Consider the following 21,462-nt stretch of genomic DNA (forward strand, 5'->3'; position numbering starts at 1 on the left):
GGCCCGTGAGCGCAGCAAACGCAAAAAGCGTGCAAAGCGATGTCAGTAAATCTAAAGGACGAGTGGTTGCTTGCCTTGTTTTTCTAAAATCCGCGCATCTTTCACTTTTTTTTTTTTTTTTTTTTGCTGCATTGGCGAAATCCACGGAATTTTTTCTGCAATATTGGAACACTTTAAACAGCAAATCGCTAATACATGGCATAAGGCACGTTTTCATAGCCAAGAAGCCCGGCGTAAAATCGAAAGTAGATTTCTTGAAACATAGCGCTAAACAGACAAGGACACAGACAAGGACACAGCGAGACACACGGGCTGTGTCCTTGTCTCTTTAGCGCTATGTTGCAAGAAAACCGTCACCAACTCGCCCAAGCTTCCACCCTCGAAAGTAGACATACGCAGCGTGCGTTTCAGTGAGCGCCGCCGGCTGCCATTCCACACTATGGATGGAATGAATAGATGGAATATAGGAGCATCCCCGTTGAAACGGGGTGGTAGCAGTAGCTATCATGCTCATTTTTCTCCCTATATCTTAATTATTGATTTAGATTGGTTAACTAAACCATCATTCTATTTATTAAATTTTTGTTTCTACATTACTAAAATTATGTCACTTCTCTGCTTTTAAGCCACCAATCTTCCAGTCGTTTTTTGCTAGTTTCCACCGCCGGTTTATTCACCCGGCCAATGGTATCTCTAAACCCCAGAGCTTCAGGAATAGTGATTGAGCCTGCATCAACTTCCGGATGGATACCATTACATTCGAGTATAGTATGGTCAATTGTTTCACTGGAGTTACCAGATAGAGCACATGCGTCATCTGCATTGTTAAATTTCTTTTTGTAGCTGCGTGTTCTAAGGCACCCTGATCTAGCTTCAAAAAGTAGGGCACTGCCTCTCGGGGTATCAAAGAAATCTTCCTTCCTGATCTGCATTTTCCACTTTCGGTATAATTCCACACTCTGTTTCTTTTCCATCGAATTTATCCAATTTTTATCATCCTAGTTCTTTTCCTCCATTGTGAGTCAACGCTTTTTAGGTACAGGTATTTAAATACCTTAGCTGCCCATCTGTTACTGTCCAATTTCCTCAGGCGTTCCTCATATAATATTTTACTCTGAGCTTCCCGTACTTCGAAAGATGCCCAGCCCATATCTCCCTGTACCGCCTCATTTGTAGTTTTGCCGTGGGCACCTAGTGCTAATCGTCCAACGGATCTCTGATTTGTTTCTAATGTCGGCTGTACCTCTGATTTTAGGCACAAAACCGCATTTCCGAAAGTAAGTCCGGGCACCATAATTCCTTTCCAAATACCCCTCAATACCTCATACCTATTGTATCCCCACAATGCCTTATGCTTCATTATCCCGGCATTCCTTCGCCCTAGTGATTGCTCATGCTTTCCAATGTATGCTAATCCTTCGTTTACCCATACCCCCAAATATTTATATTCTGCTACTCTAGGTATTTCAATGCCTTGAAGACCCTGATCAGTTGAGCCGTTGAAAATCATCAGACCCGACTTAACTGCGCTGAAACTGAAGCCTAGAGCGTCCCCTTCGTCTCCGCAATACTTAACTAGAGTTTGCAATTCTTCCAGACTCTCAGCTAGCAGCACAATATCGTCTGCATGCATCAAACCGGGGAGGCGCTGCACTACCGCCTTTTCACCTAATCTATATGACAGGTTAAAACCTAGGTTACTGTCTTGCATCCTTCGTTCCAGGTTTATCATATAAAGCATGAACAGCAGCGGTGATAGAGGACAGTCTTGTCTTAATCCTTTGCATACTTTGACATCTTCCGTACTTCTTATCCCTTTCCACGTAATGTCTACTTTGTTATCCCGGTATATTTTCTGTAGGAACTCTATTATCTCATAACCGATGCCTTCAGTGAGCGCCGCCGTCTGCCATTCCACACTATCGGAGCGACGGGGGCGCCACCTCTAGGTCAGTCTCGCGGCGAATAGGAAAATCATCGGTCACTTAGCATGACGACACTTAGGCCACCGTGCATGATCCCACAGTTCACAGAATAGGTCACACACGCATACCGTAATACGCTGCCAGGGCTTATACACCTGCCTACAATTGCTTTTTTTAGTCACCCGTTTTGCTCACTTTCTTCTGACCTGCAGGCGCTAAACACGCCAATCTAGCCATGCTTGCTCGGGTTCGTGCACGCGAAGCCGGCGAACAACGCCGATGAAAGCAATAGCTAGCTCTTATAAATAAATTAAGTTATACTCGTAGATTAAAATCACCTCTATATAAGCTAAAATGACATTTAATGACATTTAACAACATGTTTTACGCAGACTACATATGGTAACTTGTGCATGTGAAGTTACCCTAAAGAAGTTTGTTTTGAGAATTTGTGTACGTCCGCCTGGGCACGGCCGCACGTCTCACCTCAAACCTCGATCAGTCGGTGCAAGTACGTCGCCTACTGGAGCTGCTTATATGTATAAGGTAAGCCTAACATTCACGCTTCGAGGCAGTTTTGGAAGTCGAACCTTGCTTATTTCGTGTATGCATGAACTCGTAGAGTTTGTAATTGCCACTGTGGCAGGTGCGCGGATGGACATTTGAAATGCGCTCTAAAGAAAAAAGTGGTTTTGGCGCGAGCATAAACACTGTTGCACCGCAAAGGATTTATTCGGTTGAACCACTCACTTCTTCGTGCTGAAATTTGGCGTACAGACGGCGTACGTGGCGTCTGACGAACTATCTGTAATTTTCAGTTCAGGTTTGGCCAATGTGCTCAGTTGTTCGATCACAAATAAACTCGGCGCGTCGCCTGCTGCGTCCGCTAGCGAATTTGTTTTACATCACGGATATTGTAAATTGCGCGCAAAGTTCTGATACAATTAGGAGAGTACATTGTGTGAACGTGACATTGAAGGTCGTTGCTATTTGTGCACTGAATTTCGGCGCGAATAAACGAGTGTTTCAACCGAAGTATATAGCACTTTGCGGCTTGTATTTGACACTGACTATCGACCGAGGCGCTAGCAGGTCGTGGGTGACGTCATGAAAAAAAAAAAAAAACAACTTGGAAAAAATTACGTACGTGTGTGTCTGATCGTAAAAGTGGTATACACTGCGCCCACGTGACGCTCAACTACGCCGCCGGCCATTTGTGTTAGCTTTTTACTGTAGTTTCATCTTTTTTTTGCCGTGTGTTCCTTCTAAAAGATGCAAAGTCATCGTTGATTGGTTTCAGTGTTCAAAGTACTTCATTTTCTGACATTTGTGCATGCGTTCTGTTTTGCAAGTGCAACACACAAACTTTTTGATGTGACGGAGGCACGGAGGCATGCGTAGATGTTTGCAGGCGATCATGACGGGGGCCGCACCGCTAGGTGCCGTGCCCCCGCTGATTAAATAGCTTGCCTGAAATAAAAAAATGCACGAAATCAGTGTTCTACTTGTGTGGTGTATTTTGCAGTGCTCATCTGTCATATATCAAACAATATTCCTGTTGGATTTGCAGATATTCAAGCTTATGAATTGTGAAACTAAATAAAGTCATTAATTCTGCCTCCCATTCGTGCAAGCAAGCCAACAAGCCAGTCAGCTTGCATGACCATAGCCTCCTTTATACACTCTGTGCCTGTCAACTCCGCGCTCCGCAGCCGTCGCCGCCGCTCCTCCTCCGTTGACAAGTTACGCCACTGGCTGCCGAGAGATGGCGACAGCGACGTATGGTCACGACGAAGCGACGTAGGGACAGCGACGTAGGAAGCAATAGAGAAAAGCCCCATGGAAGACTGGGATTATGAACAGGTAGAACTACTCATAAGGAGTAAAATTCAGGAGGTTAAAGTAGCAAACCGCTGGAATGGAAAGAGGAAGCCACGGAGCTGGTGGAATAAGGAAATCAGGGAAGCTATTGAACAACGACGGGCTGCTTCAAGGGAACACCGAATGGCAAAGAAAGCACAGGCTTCTCAGGAGGAAATCCACCAAAAATGGGAATCATATCGACAAAAGAAACTTCAAGTGCAGGCCCTCGTCCAAAGTAAAATAAGACAGTCCACCCATCGCTAGATGGCTGATATACACGATGCCTCTAGAGGCGGAGCAAGAAAATTCTGGAACCATATAAGCTGGCTAGGGAAGAAGAATCAAAGAAAGCAAGATCGGATTCAAGATAACGAGGGAAATTGTTTAAAGGGAGACAACGCAGTGAACTACATTACATCAGTTATAGCCGAGTCATTTAAGAACGACGATAGGGTAATCTCCGCAAATCAGGAAGCAACACAAGGTAGCAGAATACAAAGCACCTTAGAACTGACCAATCTAAACTGGAAAAAGGCAGAAAAAAATATTCCTAAAAATACATCTACAGGAATAGATGGAATTCCGATCAAGCTGTTTAATGAACTCGGTCCAAAAAGTAAGGAAACGTTGTTAAAAGCTTTGGAAACAGTCATAGCGAATAAGCAAATTCCGGACAGCTGGCGGCAGAGTAAAATGAATTTGATTTATAAAGGGAAAGGAGAAAGGATGCACATAAAATCCTACAGGTCGATTACCATAACATCTGTAATGTACAGGTTAGCCATGTAGGCGGTGAAATTAAAGGTGCAAGCATGGGTTGAAAGTAACAAGATACTCAGAGAACTTCAGAACGGCTTTAGAAATGGTAGGCGCTTAGATGATTGCCTGTTCGTGCTTACCCAATGCATCGAAATATCTAGAGTGGAAAATAGACCTTTGTATTTGGCCTTCCTGGACATAAACGGGGCGTACGACAACGTAAGCAGGGAACTCCTGTGGAACATATTAAAAGAAGAAGGTAGCGGTTATGAGATAATAGAGTTCCTACAGGAAATATACCGGGATAACAAAGTAGAAATTACGTGGGAAGGGATAAGAAGTACGGAGGATGTCAAAGTATGCAAAGGATTAAGACAAGGCTGTCCTCTATCACCGGTGCTGTTCATGCTTTATATGGTAAACCTGGAACGGAGGATAAGAGATAGTAACCGAGGTTTTAACCTGTCATACAGATTAGGTGGAAAGGCGGTAGAGCAGCACCTCCCCGGTTTGATGTATGCAGACGATATTGTGCTGCTAGCTGAGAGTCTGGAAGAATTGCAAACTCTAGTTAAGTATTGCGGAGACGAAGGGGACGCTCTAGGCTTCAGTTTCAGCGCAGTTAAGTCGGGTCTGATGATTTGCAACGGCTCAATTCTGATCAGGGTCTTCAAGGCATTGAAATACCTAGAGTAGCAGAATATAAATATGTGGGGGTATGGGTAAACGAAGGATTAGCATACATTGGAAAGCATGAGCAATCACTTAAGGCCAAAGGGCGAAGGAATGCCGGGATAATGAAGCATAAGGCATTGTGGGGATACAATAGGTATGAGGTATTGAGGGGTATTTGGAAAGGAATTATGGTGCCCGGACTTACTTTCGGAAATGCGGTTTTGTGCCTAAAATCAGAGGTACAGCCGACATTAGAAACAAATCAGAATTAGCACTAGGTGCCCACGGCAAAACTACAAATGAGGCGGTACAGGGAGATATGGGCTGGGCATCTTTCGAAGTACGGGAAGCTCAGAGTAAAATATTATATGAGGAACGCCTGAGGAAATTGGACAGTAACAGATGGGCAGCTAAGGTATTTAAAGGAGTATAGACACCATTTTTGGAAGCGTCGGAAGGAATACGATTGCTTTCTTGGTTATACAGAGATGCTCCCCAAGCAATCCCAACCTCGTACGTTTCCGCGAAGATATTTTAATTTGATTTTAAAAACAAGCCAGGCAAGTACTCCGTTTTTCAAAACCCATTGGCATCAACATCTCTGTGACGAAAACGTGTACATAGGTAAACAACATGACGTCATCAAACAACTGTGACGTGAAGTCGGCAAAGCAAAGAGCAGTGACGACACATGGCCGGACTCGAACAGCGCCGCCGCCGCTTCCGGCCGTGCCCTGAGAAAGAACTCGGCTTCTGCTCGCTTTACTCGATGGCTTCTTCGTTGGTGCATGTTACAATTACCTCACCGGTTTACGTATGGAGACTGCCTGCTAAACTCAGGCCCCAACAGCATGCCTGCACAAGTGCAGGGCTTACGGCAACGGTGCCTGTCGATGGCGCGCCGGGAACATACTGCGCCGCTCCCCGCCTACCCTAGACGTCGCTAGCCCTAGCTGGTTTCACATCTAAACGCCAGCGAAAGGCGCTTCGGAACGAGCTAACGCTGTAAAAAACGTCGGAGTTTAGCGCCGCTTTACTGGCAAGCCCATCTCGTAAAATAATTTCTTGCTTTGCGCGACGCCTTCAGCAGCGGGGCTAGCTGACATCAAGTGCGTCGCACCGGGCAGCAGCTGTCGGAAAAAAAAAAAAGTTCGCTTGTATCACTGTAAATATTTCTACCAGGACCTCCGTATTGGCCGAATAATCCTCGCAATTTAATCGTGATTGATAGTCCTTTGTACAAATAGCTATGTAAGCGAATGAACAGCGATCTGCGATAGCTAGATTACCGATAGCGGATGCTGAGGCAGCTATGACTTAGGAGCCGATCGCGGCGGCCACGGCTTTACGCACCCAGATTGCCTTGACTGCGCCAGATGGCGCCACATGCTTGGACGGCGGCACGCAGGCCTGCCGCGTCGGGACCAATCAGCGCGTGAACAGGCGTGAGCACGGGAGCCATCGGGAGAGCTTACGGGTTACGGTGGCTGATCGCATCATTACTAAAACATTTTTTTAGAACAGCTTGGCTCACAGCGTTGGCCAACCGGACTGATAAAGCAGCATCTTCACGGTTCATTTGTTCAACATTCCTATCAGTTGACATTTCCTGCGCGTCAACCCACCAAGCTTTCGTGGCTGCTGCTGATTCCTGCTTCGTCACATGAGTCGCAGGCGAGCGGGTCGGGATTAAAGTGCCCGGCAATGTTAGTAACATCCACGCTACTGGGCAAAACAACGTCGCAGTACTAATTATGCTACGCTGAAGCGCTGCTCGACGACGATATTTTCGTGCACGTGCGACAGCAAGCAGACGAAAAACGCGACCGAATGCGTCATCAGATTTTGTGTTTACGCAGTCACCAACCTTGCCAGTAGGGAGCGCTCGTGTGGCGTTCTCGTTAAAGCCCCTCTATCTCTGGAAAGTAGCGAAATTGTAAGATCTTTGCCGCCGTTTCCCTCTCCCGGCGCTTTCCTCCTCGCTCCTCTACGCTCCTCTCCAAAGAGAGAGCGAGGGCGGGTTTTCTGGTTTGTAGTTGGCTGTCGGGCCCCGTGACGTGATCAACACGTCACCATACGTCATCAGCGCGCGCAAAATCTTGTTTTACTTGTTTTTTATTTTCTCGCTGCCGCCATTAAACTGCCTCGTCGTACCGTTCCTGTGGCTTGCGCGCGTGCAGTTTCGTGCACGCGATGCCGTGCTGCTGCGCGTTTCAGTATTCAAGTAGAACAGAAACAGAACATAGAACAGAACGACTGCCGCGCCTCGCTGATTACCAACACGGCACCGGCAAGGTTAATTGAGTTGAAGAGCTTTTCACAGTCTCACATGTCACTTAACAAAACTTGAAGTTGGGCTAGATGGTGCATTGTAACTTGACTGAAGATAAAGCGCACGGGAAGACACACACAAGAGAAGAAGACACAGGACACGCGCTATCCTGTGTCTTCTTCTCTTGTGTGTGTCTTCCCGTGCGCTTTATCTTCAGTGAAGTCACATGTCACTGACGAACTCATCGCCAGCCGTAATCGAAACTGTAAAAATTGCTGAGAACTTTTTCCGCAGTAACAGAGAGGGTCTCCTCAAAAATTCAATCAGCACTGCACAACTGCAGGCCCGTATAAAAGATAGCATTTCATTGGTATCTTGCTTCCCAGCCTGCCACGATGTTGTAAAAGAGATTGTGAGTGTTTTCGTGAAAGTACGGATCCAGATTTTTGTCCGAGATGAAGCCTCTAAAATATCTCCAGTGACTAGTAGTAAATGCGGTAGCAAAAGCGTAGGCATGCGGGTCGCTGCAGCTCAGATTCGGTGACAGTATGCATTCGCAATTTCATGTTTTATTAATTTGAAAAATTTGTGAAAGTTGTGGTTTGAAAATCTGCATGCAATTAATATTTTGCCTGTCGCCTGAATGAATCTGTAAATTGTTCAAAATTTCTGGTAACTGCTTGCATTTTTTAAAGATATTCTCGTGCATATCTGAAGCTTATAATTATCGAAATTAAAATTGGATTGTAGCGTGTGTGAAAAATGTTTCCACGAAAATTATTTGCTTGCACTTCGTTTTCATATCAGCATCTTCTAATTGTCTAACAGTGATTTTCTGTGCATTTATTTTTATTTGAAAATGTGTGTTTTCAATTAATGTGCCTGCGCCAGTTTTAGGACCCTTGTAAAGCGACCAGTGATGTGTCAGTAAATCAAAGATGCTACTTGGTTCCAATGTGCAACAGTGTTTATCGCTACATTTCTTCTGTATTTAGAACTGTGTATTTTGTATGCGCCACATCTTACGACCTTTAAAGCAAACCAGTATTGTGCCAATAAAATAAGACCCTATTTTGCATGAGTCACTTTGCTGATCAATTGATTTTGCGAAGAAATAAAAGCCACTTTTTTCACCTACACTGCCTCTGATTAGCAGCTGTAGGAACACTGCTTCATCGTTTTCTTACAGATGTGATTTGAAAATGAAAGCATACAACAATCGACGCTTTTGCTTATAGGTTAGCCAGAAGTGATCGATGTTAGAATTTGCCGGTTTGCCGCTCGCGCGCAAAGATGCAGAAGATTTCTGAAGGGGCCATTGGCTCTCATTCAGGGTCATCTATCTGTCACCCAACACAGATGACACCATAATTTCCTGCTCAGTTTATTTCCCGTTCTTGATGCTTCAGAGTACCCGAGCGCGATGCTGAGTGCAAACATTTCTTGCCGTTTTGAGCGTGTCTTCTTCTTCCTTCTTTGTTATTGCGAACAATATGTGCCGCTAAAACCAAACATACCATTTTCAAATCGATTAGTAGTTACCTGTGCAAAGCAGATTTAAAAGAACGCTTTAAAAGGCAGCACAAAAAGCCCCCGCCATTCACTATCATTGACCCTTCCGCGGCGCCCCTCGAGCGCAGGCAGGTTCAGCGTGCCGTGCGCAGCGCTCCCGCCGGTGGGAGAGTGAAATAAGAGGAGAATTGAGGAGGAAAGCAGCCGAAGGGAGGAGAGTTTCGCTACTTTCCAGATAGAGGGGCTTTAGTTCTCGTATCTTTGACGTCATCGCGCGCTCGTGTCCTGAGAGATCGAAACCGAAACTGGCCCTGATAAATGCACTGATAACAAATTAATTGATCTGTGCTGGGGCTTTTTGGGTTGCAGTCCCTCTGTTTTGGACCACTGTGGATCGATTAAAGCAAAAATACCGGAACAGAAAATGTACGTGTCTATACTCCTTTAAATACCTGTACCTAAAAAGCGTTGACTCACAATGGAGGAAAAGAACTAGGAAACTAACTAGTAAGTATGCTAGTAACAAGGACGGAGAAATAAAGAGCATTAAGCAACAGGTGAAAAACACAGAAGGTAAAAATTGGATAAATTCGATGGAAAAAAAAAAAAAAAACAGAGTGTGGAATTATACCGAAAGTGGAAAATGCAGATCAGGAAGGAAGATTTCTTTGATAACTCAAGAGGCAGTGCCCTACTTTTTGAAGCTAGATCAGGGTGCCTTAGAACACGCAGCTACAAAAAAAAAAAAAATAAAGTTTAAGACGCATGTGCTGTATGTGGAAACTCCAGTGAAACAATTGACCATATTATACTCGAATGCAATGGCATCCATCCGGAAGTTGATGCAGGCGCAATCACTGTTCCTGAAGCTCTGGGGTTTAGAGATAGGCGGAGACTGGTGACACGCACCGTGGCACCAGTAAAACGCTGCTGCCACGCACAAAATACGTCACCCTACGTCATCATAAACTAAGCAAAAGAAAAAATGTGCGCAACAGCAAGTGAAACATTTATAATACTTATTTATAACTTAAAATTGTGGCTTAAAATAAGTTATTGTTCATTTTCTTAATAATTTTAACTTATGTAGGTATCGGCGGCGTTGGCGCGTTGGTCATGGCGTTGGTCGCGCACTTGTACTCATGGCTTATTTCCATGCCTATTTCAGTCGAAGCGTTTCGGGTACTCATATATCAAATCCTCCTCGCTAATCTCCAGGATTTGAGAAATCCGCGCTTGGTTGCTACAATCAAGCACGGAGTTTGGACGCGCTTGATTGGGACGTACAGTTGCAGACGAAGTTTTTCTCGTGTAGAGCAATTCGCTCTGGGCTTCGGGTTCGGCTGTGCATTGTGCGCTTCATTCGACGCAAGGGAATTAGGCTCCCCGTGGGCTGCTTATCTCGTTGTTCTGCCGAAAGTATTCCGCCTTCAAATGCGCAGTTGGTGCAGTGTTCTGTTCCATAGCTCTAAGGCTGTACGTTATGGCACTGCATTTATTTACCTCCGAATTCCTTTTTTGCAGTCAGCTAGGCTACGCGTTTGCAATTAATAATTCAGTGTTTACTGTATCTGATAGAGACAGGAAATACAGGCTGTATGGCCGGTTAATATCGCTTGTCAGAAAGAAACTGCAGGCAGCAACAGCTGGGGAATATTCGAGGTTGCTTTGGTTGCCTTTGGTACTTATATGAAACTATATATGTATGACCGCGAACTGGGTTTGCATTATGGCTCAGCAGTGTGGCTGATCAATCTGTAAGTCAGAAAAAACGGTACATAATACAAACTCCTGTTTTTGGAAGGTGCAGTTGTGCCCTGTATCTCAATTAACTCAGCAGTTTTCGTGGAGCCTCCCCGCCCATACTTCTATAGTTTCCATCTTTCAGAGATTTGTTCAAGTCAGTGCAGTGGCATCGTCTTTTGACTTGTTATTATGTGAAAGTTGCGATATGGGCAGTATGGTATGGGCGATATGGGCAGTCAAGAAAAAAATGATTTTCAGTTGAGGTTCGCAGTTGCAAAATTTCTAAATATGCTTTTGGCACAGACTCGAAGCACCAGTTTGAATAAATTGAACATTCCAATTAGGCAGTTCAGCTAGGCACTATAGTTCAGCTAAGGCTTCCAGTTTTAATGCTTATTTTGCTGGCACTGACCTGAAATGGCCTAGCCCATTGGACCCTCCTCTTGCATTCAGTGGCAGATCTCCATGGAGTCAGAGTTATTTCGTTTAATCACAACTTGTGTGGTTATAGAAATTATGCAAACTACACAGCAGTTTAAGTTGTAACATTTTTTTATTGAATGTTCAACAGGGCCTTCCAATTGAATGTTCCGAAGTAAGTGCCAATCAGAAGTAGAGAAACCATTTGAGCTACCTGATTACATTCACAAGTCCAGCTGGCATGTCTTAATCTATTTCATTCCTAATAGACACTTGGTGTCTTTTATCCTGGGGTAAATTGGCAGCACACTTGGCAAAGTTACTGTTCAAAAGCAATTAAATTACATTACCAATTACTTGCTAAGCCTTAAAAATATAATGAAATTGCTAAATACTGCTCCCAAAAAGTAATGACATTACCATTACTTCCGCAGAGCAAATTCCTTCTCATTAATTACTGTCTGGATTTCATCTGTATATAAATAAGTAAAGCTTGTGAACAAAACCTCTCCAAACACTAGAGCACATTCTTTCATCTTCTCATCTTCCTGCCAAATTCTATCCAGTAGTGGCGCAGTGGTTACGACGCTCGACTACTGTTCCCAAGGACGCGGGATCGAATCCCGGCCTCGGCGGCAGCTTTTCGGTGGAGGCGAAAAGCAAGGCGTCCGTGTGCTGTGCGATGTCAGTGCACGTTAAAGAACCCCAGGTGGTCGAAATTTCCGGAGTCCTCCACTACGGCGTCTCTCATAGCCTGAGTTGCTTTGGGACGTTAAACCCCACAAACCAACCAACCAACCTATTCCCTCCCCTTTTCCTACAGAACAGGCTATTAAAAATATAAGACAATGGCAACAAAAACAATCGTGGTCAAACCCGCCGTGAACATTTCCGCCTGTCTCTTCCCCCAAACCCCTTGTTTGCCCGTGATGGCAAGTGTAACCAGGCGCCACTGTGCCTATAGCCAGTATGCAACAGTGAGTGCTACTGCACACTTTCAACTAGTTTTGACCTTCTACCATTTTGCGCCATCTGTCACTTCGATGGACCCTCAACGCCTTAGATGTATACCTTCTGCTTAGAGAATGGTTGTGATCCGGAGAAACAGGGCAGGTCTGAGGCCTTGAACATGTAGTTCTACTCAATTCTGTCTTTTTTTGCTTATCATGATCACTGTGGGACAGGCTTGCTGCATGTCATTACTGCTTTCTTGGCATCGTACCGGGAGTACATAGTATGAAGTATAGAAACAGCAGTGAGTCACTTTAATAAAAGTAATTTTGAAATGAATGAATTACTTTCAGTGCTTAAAGTCTGGCTCTATCAGAGACTCTAGAAATTTGAGCGCAATTGTTGAGGAGGAACTAAGAGGGTGAGAGAAAGGGCTGGCGGCCTTTGCACATGTTTCTATTTAAATGAGAGAAATTATATATATATATATATATATATATATATATATATATATATTAAGGAGGTTTTTGTGATCATTTTATGACATGCACCTGAAAAAGTGATCCCTGCACTCTGCCAGCATGATCGATGATCTGTGATGTAAAGCAGCTTATAGTGAAACAACAAAGTGTCAGCACTTGTAACATATGCAGTATTTCTTTAAAGCACTTTATATAGAAAGTACAATCTTAATTGCACATTAAATGTAAAATCAACTAAGAAAAAAATATATATGCTATAATTTTTACACTTCAAGTGAACGCAATGAAAATTAGCAAAAAATATTGTAACAGCTACCAGCTTGGTTTGTCTAGTGACAAGTGCATCATCTGAATAATATTGCATGAGCATATTGACAATTTGCTCAGCTAGTACCAAAACACAGTGCGAACCGCAAAACCGAAGAGATGGCATGTGAAAATACCTTAATTAGTTCCAGCCTCTGTGTAAAGGGACTAACTTTTGTTTTCTTCATCACAGGTTTTAGAAAATTCGAATTCTTACTAAAATTAAGTAATAATTCTTACAAAAACTTGCTGCAAAATTTTTTAACAATCATAAGCATTCTCTGATTGCCACTGAAAAGAATAAAATTCGAGGACACTTTGGCGACTAAAGTGATGAAAGGCGAAAGCCTGAGTGCTGCATTCTGCTACGCGACTGTTGCGCATGTAGCGATGAGTGCTGCTACAAGTAAAGCGAGTGACTACTCTTTCACATTCTGCAAGTGCATTTATTCAGTGCATTCTGCTTGGCAGCGACGAGATCGCGCTCCTTGTATCTTTGCAGTTGTTCTACATTTACTGTTGTGTGGTTGATTTTACCAGGTGTGTGGCATTAATTAGTAATTATGAATGAATTAGGCATTAATGTGTAATTAGTAATGAAATAAACAATAAGTCATTTATTTGCAGTTAGCCATTAATTGATTAGTAAACAGTCATTGATTGCCATATGGCCATATAAGCCACGCATTCGTGCATACTGTGGTGGTGCTCTGTGATTGGTCGAGACCTCCATGATGTCATCCTGTCTCGGCCGATCAGAGCTTCCGCAAAAGTGTGATACTTTGGTTGACGACAACGATGAGGCAATAAAGGCCTTTGCCAAACGGATGCACCTGCTTCATATTCGTGCAGTGCTGGACACCGGATATATTCAAGTGCGGGGGGTCTCAGACCTCTCGTAAAAACTGATGAGGGTTCTCGGACACAATGACACCCCCCTGACTTTAAGTGATAATCTTATCATGTATCTAAAATAATAATGTGAGCTATTGCACCTTTATTGTAATGCTAGTGTAGTGCATCTGGCAAGTATATTCCCACTGAAATCAGGGCTAGTAGCTGGTAATCGATATGCCTCCAAGAGCAAGTGTATGATACCTTGCTTGTGACCATTGATGAGATAGAAACTTCAAAAAGGCTTGAAATAGAATCTAAGACAGCAGCAAAGGTAGGAAGAGAGCCTAGTGGATTAGTGAACCAGCAGGAGCTCAAAGGCAAGATATCCAACAGTTAGTTGTAAAGGAATAAATTACAGAAAAAGATATGTAACAAGGGGACCCAGATAGCCAGGTGGGCTGGTGAAGTAGATAGCTTGTAGGGATAAAGCAGTTTACACTGGAGAGGGTTAGTTGGAGAAAAACTATAGATGCCTTTGTCCTAGCTGTATAGTGAATGCGATTATGCTAATGATATGTAACTTGAAACTTACATGCCCTGGAGAGGCATGCTGTGTTGAACGTTTTCATGCCTAAGAGAAACTGAGATATTTAATGTTTAAAACATCTGCATTGTACCCACATATATTTAATACAAGCTGTTTTCATAGGCAGCTGAATTTGACACACATTTAAGGTGGCGCACATATCAAGCACATTAATTTGAGTGTGCTAAAATTGCCCTTAGTAACTAGGTTTATGTCGGTTATCCCCCATGAAAATAGACACCTAGTATACTTTGTTCTAACGTACCCATATCAGCTGGAAAAGCATATTTCCAGCTGAATTTCTAGCTGGACGGCCATATTTTTCAGCTGGAAAAAAAATGATATTCCAGATAAACGCTTGACTGGAGGTGTAAATTTTCCAGCTGGAAATCTCAAAATTCCAGCTGGGCATGCATGATTTCTGGTTCTATAATCTAGCAGGAAATAGATGTCATTCCAGCTGGAATTGCTTTTTCCCAGCCGGAAATCACAGTTTTCTAGTTGGATAATTTCGGTACACGGTTCCATAATCCAGCAGGAAATGAGTGTTTTTTTTCGTCTGGGATGAGCTTTAACATCCTAGAGCGGCTCAAGCTATGCGACATGCTGTAGTGGAGGGCTTCATAAATTTTTACCATTTGTGCACTGACATCGCATAGCACATGGACACCTCCAAGCAGTCTCCACAGCCGTGAATCGATCCCATATTCTTCAATAGAGCAGTCGAGCACCCAATCACTGAGCCATCAGGTTGGAGCGCTATAATACTTATACTTACCATGTGGATAGTATATAGACATACGCACATCAAATGAAAAAAAAAAAAAAACTGAAGTTATCTATAGGCGGCAAAATGGAACTGCAGTTTCACTTCACTAGCTGTACTATGCATGTTCTGCAGCATACAGTTTTACTGATTCTGACAGAATGTATATGATAATATCGATAGTATTAATTGGTAACTCATGGATGCATTTAGAAACACTGAGCTTTGTTCACCACTTGATGCAGCATATAACTACAGTAGAACCCCGCTGTAATAAACTCGGATATAGTAAAGTGAAACTGAAGTCCCAGTTCATCTTCCATAGAAAGCTGTACTTTTTCCCCCCTTTATGTAAAGATAATTTTGGTAAAAATCGGTTATAGTAAAGTGGGCCTGGCCGCGGCGACGACTCCCAAGATATGACATCGCCGCCCGCGTACTACCTAGAATCACGAGGAAAAATATATATATATATATATTTCAAGACAAAAATAACACCGAGTGTCCTTTCAAGTGGCTTTACCACCAGACTTAGCAGTATTCAGAAGAGGCCTACTTTACAAAGGCCTTGGAGCCGTGAGGGAAAGCACGCAGCGCGTAGGGTAAAAAAGGAAAAAGCTGTCTACAAACATGGAAAGGAAGCGGCGCGGTCCGTTCAGAGCGTAAAGGAGAGTAAAAGTGTACCAAGAAATAGTTAAGGGGAAGAAACGGGGGAACATTCCCAGCACTGTGCAGCAGAAAGCATGAGGCAGCGGTGGCAAGAAGTGAAGGTGCAGCGTGTGTAGTTTTGCAGCACTTGACTGCCACTCGCATTTATCATTTATTGCCTTTTAAAAGACAGAAATAGCAAAATGTGACGCCATGTTCATGCAAGGCTCTGATTTTCACTTGAAATCAAACTTGGTTGTATTCGTAGCCACATCCTCATTCTTTAGAGGTACTTCCACTAGATGTAAAAAATTTTGTAACTGAAAAAAATTGCATGAAGACATGATAAGGGAGGGATGGAAGCTATTTTAGAGTGTTTTTTTTTTTTTCATTAAGCAACAAGACATGTTCATTAAGTGCCCATTCAGCTACTAGACAGCATCTTCAGGACCATGTCATCACCAACAACTGATATAGCAAAGACCCTGATGCTATAGTGGCTCATACAGCAGTCAGCTCAACCGCCAGAATGTGTTAATGTGAAGATATGAAGCAATTTGAGAACAAATTTTGTGTTCCATATGACAAGAAATGAAGCTCATTAATGTAGTAGATTGAACATGTTTGTGTTGTATGAAGGGATGACAGCACACAAAAATGGATAGGGGCACATATAGCAACAAACGACAAGATGAGCACTCATTTGTCTGGTCATTCCTTTAAGAAAAGGAATCACGAATTGTGTCTTCATCATTTCTGAGCTGTTCATTCCTGTCTGACAAGGTTTAAACAATCTTTAAGGGAGGAGATAAGAAAGAAATATCTAACTATGGACCAATATCCATTCTATCCGATTCTTCAAAAGCTCTAGTTATAGTTAAAAAAAACTGACAACTCTTCAAAAAACACTCTTACTATTAATGACAGTCAGTTCGGCTTTTGCAAACGACGGTCCACTGAATCTGCTCTGCTGCTGCAAAAAGAAATTATTTTTCAGGGTACTGAATGTAAGAATACAACACTAAGTATGTTTTTAGACTTTAGTAAAGCACTTGATCTCCTCAATCATAAAACTTAATAAACTTGAAAGGTACAGCATCCGCGGCTCCCTTCTTATTCTGTTTCGATCGTATCTGAGTCAATGTAAAAAGGCTGTCTGTATTGATGGAATTCTGCCTAGTTTAAGAGCTATACAATGTGGAGCTTCCCAGGGTAGCCTTCTGGGTCTGTTTCTTTTTAATGCTTAATGATATAGTTATATAACCTTGTTTTCGACGTTATATATGTTTTGTATGCTGATGATAAAAGCTTTTTCTTACTGATTCGTCCATATATAAGTAACCTATTAAAAAGAGGAAACATTGTTCTTCAGTCACGGTTAAGATCAAATGGACTTGTTAAAAAATTGTCAATAGTAAGACATCTCTTTTGACTTTTAAACTTTAAAGTAACTTTATCAATGTCCATTTTACTTACCTTAAAAATTAATAACAGAATAGAAAATATCTACAGCTTTAAATCGTTGGGTATCATTTTTGAGGCACATATGAAAGGGACAGAACAGATTACATATATTGCAAAGAGAGTGTCACAGTCTGTTGGCGTCCTTTGCAGATGTCTCAGAATTTTCTCCAAATCTAAAGTTGATAATCTACAACACAATATTCGAATCTTATCTTAACTATTGCCATTTGGTCTGGGCCACCACATCAAGCACTAACATTAATAAGTTACTAATGCTTCAAAAGAAAGTAATTAGATTAATTGTCGGGGACAGTTATACAGCTCATAACAGCAGATTTGTCTTCTTAAATATAAGATTATTTGCATTAATGTCCTCTCTAAATACCAACTAGTATATTATCTGAGGTTCTCTTCTCCCACAGCAGCTGCTTTTCTTGTGTCCCTCGCTAAATTAAAACCAAAAGAGAAATATATCTTCACCCGATGCACTGATAAATTGGTTCTGCCACCCTTAAGAATAAATTATGCAAGACACTGCAGGCACTAAAGTAGTTCTCATTGCCTCATTTAATTGGTAAATAAATATACTTCCAGGGTAAATGATTTCTTTTCCCCATCTCTGAGGGCACTGAAGTTGCATTTTGTCGTGAGTATGGTTGATGTACACCAACATTATTATTCCATTATATATATATATATATATATATACATATTGCCGTGTAATTCGATAGCTTTGTTTGCAAGCTCCCTTGTATGCCATTTTATTGTTTATGTTGCTTTTGCCCTGGGTCACTCACTTTCAAGCTACAGAGTGGTGGCTTTTTTGTCTGCGGTCGCTGAGTCACAACCATTCTCCGAGCAGAATTTAAGGTACGTGAGGCGTCGAGGGTCCGTCGAAGGGACAGATGGTGCAAGGTGGTTGAAATTCAAAACTAGTTGAAAGCGCTCAGCAGCACTCACTGTTGTGTCAGCTATAGGCACAGTGGTGCCTTACACTTGCCGTCACGGGTGAAAAGGGGGGGAGGGGGAGGAGAGACAGGTGGAAATGTTTATGGCGTGAACATTACCAACTGCAAGCTGCTATGGTCAAGTTCATTCATTCATTCATTCATTCATTCATTCATTCATTCATTCATTTTATGGATAAGGAGACATGAAGCAGTAATCTACTGCTTTTGAGTACTGCAATTCCTTTATTTATATTTGCAGTCTTCTGAAAGTGAAGCTTCCAGTACAGCACTTGGAAAATATTATTTAAAATATAAGACTGTTGGGACTGTGGTTGCTTCAAGTACCAGTGAAGAGAAACAAGCCATATATATCTCCTGTTTGCTAACTTCACCTTGAAAATAAACTGACATCTGATGTACAGACCAAATGGCTAGCCAATTGAACTGAATTGAGCATAGAACTTGCTACAGCAAACAGCTCATGGTTACATTTAATGAAAACTCAAGTCCCAGTTCGTCTTCTGCAGACAACTGTAATTTTTTCACTTTTATAGTAAATACATATTTGACAAAAATTTGAAGTGCGTCTGGCCGCGCCGACATACTTCCCATGAATTAAAATATACCTATAGAAACGCAAAAGCAAAAAGCAAAGTTTTTTAAACTCTTTACCACTAGGCTCAGCAGCTCTGATAAGCAGATATAGTAAAGAAATTTGCTGGTCCGAGTGACTTTACTATAAGGGGTTCTAGTACTAGTACTTATTCAACCTGAATCAATGCTTTCAGGGCCTGCATTATACGAGCTCAGTCAAAAAAGACCAATTGGATATTTTCAACTGTAACCATTTAATTTTCCAACTGGAACCAATGGTGTTTTTTGACACTTAACCCATTGCAGCCAATGGGTGAGACCAATTGCACTCAGTGGGTCCAATGGGATGTGCCAATGGTACATATATACAATGGGTCACACTCATTGCATACAATGGGTCCAACGGAACATACCGAATGGGACAAAAGGTTGACTGACTTACAATTTGCATAGAAACATGCTTGATGGATATCAAGGAGTACAGGCAAGCATACGTCTCGCATAAGAAATGCAATACTGTACACAGATGCATTATATAACACAAGATTCCATACACATAGCAAACATACTTCTTCCTACTCTCATGCTGGGGCCAGTCTTGCCATTCGAGTGAAGTTATTTCATTTAATTTTGTAGGCGCAGCGATAGTAAGAGGAAGAATTGTGTTTTACAGGTTAAGCTACTGATAGTCATATATCCAAACCAACTCGTCCAGTTTTCTGTCTTCCAGAAGTTGACTGCTGATTGTTGTTATTTTGAATATTGTGTTTGTTTTCTTTGTGAAATATGGAAATGTTCCCATGGATACACCCAGTGCAGTTGGCCAGACCAATTGGACTCAGATGGTAATTGTCTCACTGTGTGCATATGGGTTTGATAAAGTGGGCTAACCAGTTGGTAAAGATTCATTTAATGAGTAATCATTTGGAACATATATGATCTGATTAATACTATAGTTATGCACAGATGGCACTCTATAGACTACTTTGCACAAGTAGTTGCAGGATCCAAGTGACCTATCAAATTGAAACCTACTGGAATGAGATTTTCAAATGGAATCAAGTGTTCCAAGTAGACTTTCCAGTGGGTTCCTATGAATTCCAACTGGAACCCATTGAGCCCAATTGGGCTGCCTACTTGAAAGGAAAATTCCAATTGGAAAAAAATTTAGTGCATCAGTACGATTGACATTCCAGGGGGTTCCAATGTTTTTTTTGTTTTTTTTTTATTTTTACTGGGGCCACTTTAACTCCCTCTTTGCCATCGCACAGATGAATCGTAAGTGTATCATACTTTCTTGTGGTACACTAGCTTCGACGTTGACATTTGTTAGCACTACATGTTTACAGAATTTTCAACCTCTAGTTGCTTATTTCATCTGGAAGTTTTCTAAATGACATGAAATAAGGAAAAGTTTTGGTCATATATAAAAGATGAAAGAATATTTTCCAAGGGCCTTGAAAAGGTTATTCTAAGCCACCTCGACATAGTCAAGCACAATATTTTATCAAAATCTTGGCATGGCTTTCGAAAGGGCAGGTCAATCCGCCCTTCTGTGGTTACAACATTAAGGCTGACATATTCACTTTTGGCATTTTTGTTTTATTTATTATGCCATGTGACTCTTAATAAATTAGATTGTTATAGTGTCCATGCTCTTTTGCAATCATATCTAACCGGCTGAACTCGGTACATTCACATCAATGGCTATCATTCTAATTTGCTATGCCAGGTGAAAACCTTGTCTAACTGGTTTAAGGAACAAATTTCCAGTTAATAGCAGTTGAATTACAGTTGGGGATCCATTGTTATCCAACTGGGATGAACTAGAAATTTGTTCCTTAAGCCAGTTAGAGGGATTTGCACCTATGTTCCACAAGTCAGCATTCTTGGGCTGTTCTTAAATCTAATTTATATATAAATGATCTCATGCATCAACTTAAGTTTGTTTTTTAGCTCAACTAATAAACTTGATATGTTTGAAATGGCTAACGGCTAGTGCACTGTAAAAACTACTTGAACTACCAAATAAACAGCCTAAAAATTGATGAAACTAAAATCGAAGGAATTTTATTTGCTCCTAAAAACAAACATGTTTCCCCAAGCCTCAATTTAAAATTAAGAAGTCATGAAATAAACGTTGTGATACAGCATAAAATCCTAGGTGTATATTCTCAAGTCAGCTGACATGGGATAGTCATATTGAACAGGTATCCAAAAAACTCCTGTTGTAGGTATGCCCTCTTTCAGACCCAGAATCAAGTTTACCATGTCATATTCTGTTCCCACCTTAACTATTGCATGCTGGTATGGAAGGCAACTACTAAAAAAAAAGACATCAGTGCACTTCTGCCTCTAGAAAAAAAAAAAGCCGTTTGTTTCATAAACAATTACTGTCAAGCTTCAACAGAGCTAACCATTCAGCATCAAATTGTCTCTCTATATTATTTCTTTATAATTTATTATTACCATCTTTTTATCATTTGCACTTTGATGATGAAAAATGTCAGCAATTTAATAACCCAATCAGGGGCAACATTGTTTTAATATTTTGTACCTGTGAAAAAAAGATGATAATTGACATTGCCAAACTAATTACCTCCTTCAGTCTTTTAACTTGTACAGTGCTAGTTCTACTAAATAAACTGTATTTTTCCAATATCAACCTTGTGAGCGACAAAGTTTTGTGTTTAATATTTCTAGAGG

Source organism: Amblyomma maculatum, chromosome 8 (assembly GCF_055883805.1).
Source record: "Amblyomma maculatum isolate TAMU_Amacu chromosome 8, ASM5588380v1, whole genome shotgun sequence".
NCBI lineage: Eukaryota > Metazoa > Arthropoda > Arachnida > Ixodida > Ixodidae > Amblyomma > Amblyomma maculatum.